The sequence below is a fragment of the Echinops telfairi genome, unplaced genomic scaffold (genome assembly GCF_000313985.2).
Source record: "Echinops telfairi isolate 266 unplaced genomic scaffold, ASM31398v2 ScPeMD7_7457;HRSCAF=8495, whole genome shotgun sequence".
Classification (NCBI taxonomy): domain Eukaryota; kingdom Metazoa; phylum Chordata; class Mammalia; order Afrosoricida; family Tenrecidae; genus Echinops; species Echinops telfairi.
In genome coordinates this window covers 9,640,063-9,646,091 of record NW_022111357.1, presented here as the reverse complement: position 1 = coordinate 9,646,091, position 6,029 = coordinate 9,640,063, and positions in this window count along the sequence as shown.

Below are 6,029 nucleotides of genomic sequence, written 5' to 3'. Positions count from 1 at the left end.
GTGATTGATAAAGTGAAGTAATGGGGGATTGCTGTCTGGGGAGAAGATGAATTTTATTATTTCATGACTCTACCAGCAGCCCAGCGTGCAGACAGAGAGGGGGTGTGCAGCAGCAAACACAATCTAAGCTACTCCCTAAAGGATTGGCAAAGCAAAGGACCAGCCTGGAGAATTCTGAGTAAATATTTGCAGTTGGTGCAAACATCTGGTGATTTCGCTCACAGAGATCCAGGTGGGCGCAGACGCCAGGTCAAACACTGAGACAGAGAACTGAGCTGAGTCGACCACAGGTGCAGAAGGAGAAGGATGCGGAGAGAGATGGGGAGAGAAGTCTAGAAGTGGTGGTGGTTGGTGGTCAGTGATGACCATGGTTGGCCTGGCTGCACTACTTACCACTTGTTGCCTTCTTCAACCTAACTGAGCTCTGTTTTCTCAGCTATACAATGAAACCCACTGCACAGGTGGTCATTGTAATACCTTATGCACATGTTGCCATTCAATTCCCACACCTCTCTCCAAACTTTATGCTGAGGGAATGATTGTGCCTTTCCGATGAAGGGTTATAATGGTTACTGTGTATTAAGCAAATACAGCAGGTGGGTACTGAACTCCTACACTTTGTTTTTTCATTGATAGCCACCGTACCTGAGTGCACAGTGGCTGTGTACTATTATTCTCCCTCGTCTGCAGAGGAGGAAATGCCAACACAAAAGAGTCTTGGAAGAGGCAGAGCTGAGATCCGAACCCAAGCAGCCTTACTCCAGGGTTGTGCTCTTTACCATTATGCTATACTCAAGGGACATGCCCCAGGAGCCTAAGAATTCTAAATAAGAAAGCATGCATTTAAATCCAAGAGAACTCTGACTCCAAATTCTGTGGCCTTTAAACACAGCAAGATGCCTCTAGGTTTTTTTTTTTTTTTTGCAACTCCTGACTGTATTTTCTCTTAGCCCCTGACCCTAAGAGGCCTACAGTTTGAGATGCCGGTTGATGTGACCTGTGTGCATCCCTGCTCCTGTGGCCTGTAGCCTCCATCCCTGCAGATGATCTCTGGGGACTACAAAAGTGTATAGGAGACCATGCCACCCCTGATCAGCTGGGGAGAATTCCCACTCCCCATCTACCCCTAAGCGCTCCCCTGAGAATACCCTAGGCCACTCTAGTTGCCCTTGTCTAAGCTTCACTGTGTTTACCCTGGCGGCACTCAGCACCTGGGATGGTTCCCAGGCAAGAAAAGAGTTTCTGTTGAGCTGTCAGCAAGTGATCTTGTAGAACGAACTAACCTTGCAGGCCAAGAATTGGAATACAATCCCAATCATATCATTCACTACGTAGATGTCCTTGAATGAACCACTTCATCCCCAGAGTTAGTTTCCTTATCTTAAAATGAAGATACCAATTCCTGTTTCATAGATGTTCAGATGAGATTGGGTAAGGCAAGCTCAGTACCAAGAATATGGTCGGGCTGGCCCAATATCAGGCTCCTGCCTCTTCCTCCTTCCATTCATCTCTACAGTGAGATTTGTTTTGTGTGCCTCATAAGGCTGCTGTGAGCATGAAATGATTCAATTCAGCCTGGAAAATTCTAGTGATGCAATAAATGCTCATTAGAACGGCATCTCCTAAAATGAGAAATGTCATGTTGCCACCACAAAGCCTCAGACTGCACACGGGGGTCTGAGAGGAAAGTCAGCCCATTTTATGTGACCAGTCTTGGCAGATATGGTGGCTATCTTTGCCATGGGCTCTCTAAGAGGACCCTGGCTTTAAGGGAAGAACTCAGAATCTATATTGAAGCCAAAGCAATATTTTTAGCAAGCAAAACCAAGCAGGTTATCACTCTACTTAACTGACTTCTTAAATACTCTTCATTGGCTTCTGTTGGGCCTCCAGGTAAAGTTCAAATCCCTGAGCATAGTTTGTCATCTCATTGTGTTCTAGCCTGTCTCCATTTCTTGTTTTGTCTTCTGTCGTTTCCCATTCCTTGTGCTTGCTCCACACAGCCCAAGTTTCTTTCAGACCCTCAAGTACAGACTCTGTCCCCTTGTCATTCATGTTCAGAACTCCCCAAACATCCCCTCTCATGAGACCCATCACATGTCCCAAAGAATGTAAACTCAGTGATTGCAGAGAGGAGAGTTTGCACCTGATTGTCTCATTATCATATGCCCAGTTAAGGAGTTAAGTGCTGGGCTGTTAACTGAAAGAGCAGTGTTTCAAACCCACTGGCTGCTTTGAGGAAGACAGTCTGCTTCTGTAAAGAATGACAGCTTCCAGAACTCTGTGGAGCAGATCTACCCTGTCCTACAAGCGCTGTATGGGTCACAATCCCTCAACAGGCATGGATTGGGGGTTATATTCCCAGTGCTTAGCACAGAGCCTGGTGCATAATAATGATTGATCATATGACTTCTAGAAGCATAAAAAAAAGATGTTATTATTCAGAGCATCAAATGCAGCTGAGCAAGAAATATCACGATGTCTACATACTTCAGCATTTTGCACTATTCTCTGAAGCCAGTGCAAGGCTCTGAGCCCAAAGACAGAGCCGTCTGTCTAAAGACAGAGCCATCTGACTCCAGCCAGGCTGCATGGGATGTGGAGAAGCAAAAAAGGGAAGGATTACAACAGGCTGAGTGTCCATAAGACTTGGAGGTAGCTGTCTTGTGTCAGAGCGCATGTGTTCATACACACACACACACATATGCACACATGCATGGAGATTCCTTCACATGAGTCTATGTAACTGCACAACTGCATGTTGGGATGCCTGAGTTTCCGTGTGATAGAGTACTGCTGTTCATGTATGTTGATATGAGTGAGATGACTGCTTATTTAAAGTCCCCATTAAATGTTTTCCCTAAATTCTCTTCTCTTGTTTCAACATTTGGTAGTTCCCCTAGCCCTACGAATACCCTTCTCCACTGTTGTTGAGATCAATGCCACTCTGCTGTCAGACCACATTCCAGCCAGGCCCTAGACTCAGCAAGACCAGTGTCCTGTAAAGACTAGGAACTACTCTTTTTAAGTGGAAGTTTAGCTATAATCTATTGTACTTAAGAACAATCCAGAGGGGTCTCACCCAACCCCTAACCCAACTGTTTATCAAAGTAACTTTCTCAAGCACATCTCTCATCTAGTCTAAGAATCTCTTATCTAGTTGCTAAGAGGATATCAGGAGAGGTAAATCTTCCTCATTAGCTTCGAAGTGCTTAAGCACATAATACTGAAACCAAGGCAGGGTCAGTGCCAGAGTTGCTATGGTTCACTTAGCCTTGAGCACAAGAAGAAGGACATTCCTCCTGGCTAAGGACCTGCATATGCTCAGCCAGTCCCTGATGATTTATGATACTGGCTATTTCATCCTCCCAGCAGTACTCCTAAACTTAGATAAAGAGACTGGAGGTCAAAAAGGACAAGTAACTCGCCCAAGGTCACAGCGAACCCCGACTTGTGCCAAGATCTGACTGACTGCTAGCTTCACACGTCTCCCACTATGCCTGGATGCATCCACTCAAGACATCGAAATGAGGTCACCATTGCAATGAGGAGTTCTTCGATGTGTGAGAAATACACACATCAATAAGCCGTCGCCATGGAGTCAATTCGGAGTACAAGTGAGCTCCACAGGGCTTTTGATGGCTGTCGTCTTCCAGAAGTGGAGCACCAGGCCTTTCTTCTGAGGCTCCTTTGGATGAGTTCAACTTGACAGACTTAGGTTAGTAACTGAAAGCTTCGTCGTTTGTACCACCAGGAACTCAAAGCTATAAAATATGTAAGTCATCTTTGAGGAGAGAGATGGAAAAAAAGAAGATTTCAGGTTGTGATCAACACAAAGGCTCAAACCACCACACGTTAAAGCTGGGCAAGACTTCCGACTATGAGAATCCAACCCCCTCATTTGACAGAAAAATGGGGGTCCAGAGAGGAAAAGTGATGACTGGCAAACTCCGCCTAGATCTCAAGTCTGCTAATAGCCTAGCCATGCCTTTCTTCCACATTCTTCTGCAGGGCTACAAATACTGTCCATGTATGTTGACTTGCATGGAAGTCTAGAGCATCAGAAAAATATAGAACAAAGCTCAAAATCACTAAGAGAACAAAACCCAAAGCAAGAAAATCTTAGTAGTAAGTTAGAGACTGGTGCAAGCCTGGAGACTATACGCTATAGTCACCGTATAATCCGTTGGTCTGGAAATGACCTCACCCCTGCAGCTCAATTGTCAGCCAAACAATATAAAAGCCCATAAGGTGAATCATGACTCCGTTATTCTAAGGTACGCACAACTTAGAATAATCAACCACACCAGATAAAAGGCAGTGCTTACCCAAGGACAAAGCTCAGGTGGTTCAGGAAGAAGGAAGAATAGAAACAGGAAACAGGGAGAAAGTCATTTAAGTGGTATTACTTTGTAGGTACGATAGTTAGATTTTATGTCACCTTGGGTGGGCCAAGATGCTCCCATGGTATGGTCTAATTAACGTAGTGTGGTCAGCTTCATGATAGGATCCTCTGAAGCAGTCAAGCAGTAATGGGGAGAAGAGACTTCCTGAATCTGGTCACTTAGAGCCCTGGTGGCATAGTTATGCACTGGGCTGTGCTCCACAGGCCAGCAGTTCAAAACCACTAACCACTCTTTGAGAAAGACGAAGCTTTTTACTTCCATAAACAGTTAGAATCTTGAAAACTCATAGGGCCAGGTCTACCCAGTCCTACAGGTTTGCTATAAGTTGGCATCAACTTGATAGCGATGAGTTTGGTTTGTTTTAAATCTTGTCAGTCTTGACACAATTGAGGGAGGTTTCATATTGGCTGTGGCCTACTCCTAGTATAACTTTATGATGTGGAGATTGGCTGATTTCCATGGCTAGATTTAGATCCTGAATCTGGTTCATTGACCTGTTATATTGCCTGCTGACTCCAGGAGTCATCAGCAGACTGCTGACCTTGGATGCATTCGGCTCAGTACCTGTCTGTGGTCTTCCTGCTTCATCTTCCTGTTCATCATCCCCTTGAGCTACAGAAGTCAGGAGAAGCCTTCAACTTCCATCTGACACAAGGACTTGAACCTGACTGGATTTAACCCACTTCTAAAGTGGTGTGAGTCATTTCTTGATATAAGTTTCTCCATATATACATGCAAACATCACTAGTTTTGCTTCTCTTAAGAACCTAGCCTAATACAGTAGGGATTACAATCAAGAGCACACAAAAGAATATGTAAGAATTGTTAAATAGAAAATGGACAAAAAACAAGACATAGCAAAACAATACAACAAAAACCAAATTACTATCTCTGCAATTATAACTAGATATGATAGGTGGGATAAAAAATCTGGAGGAGAAAACAATGGGACTGATAGTTGCAGGGGGACATGGGAGAGGGGGAGGCAGGGGAAAGGAAATGGGTGTTAACAAGCCCAGGGACAAGGGAATAACAATTGATCCGAAATCGATGACAAGGAGGGTGTTGAAGGCCTGGTAGGGCTTGATCAAGGGCAATGTAACCCAGAGAAACTACTGAAACCCAAATAAAGGCTGAACATGATAGTGGGACAAGAAGAAAGTAAAAGGAAATAGAGGAAAGAACTAGGAGGCAAAGGGCATTTATAGAAGTCTAAATATAGCATGTACATATGTAAATATATTTATATATGATGAGGAGGAAATAGATCTATGTGTGTATATTTATAGGTTCAGTATTAAGGTAGCAGATGGACCTTGGGCCTCCACTCAAGTACTACGTCAGTGCAAGAACTCTTGTTCTATTAAACTGGCATTCTGTGATGGCCACCTTCCCGACATGATTGCTGAAGACAAAGCGGGCGCAAAAGCAAATGTGGCGAAGAAAGCTGATGGTGCCTGGTATCAAAAGGTACAGCGTCTTGGGTCTTAAAGGCTTGAATATAAACAAGAGGACATCTAGCTGAGAAGACACCAGCCTGTGTGGTCATGAGGTGTCGATAGGATCAAGTATCAGGCATCAAAGAACAAAAAATCATATCATTGTGAATGAGGGGGAGTGCAG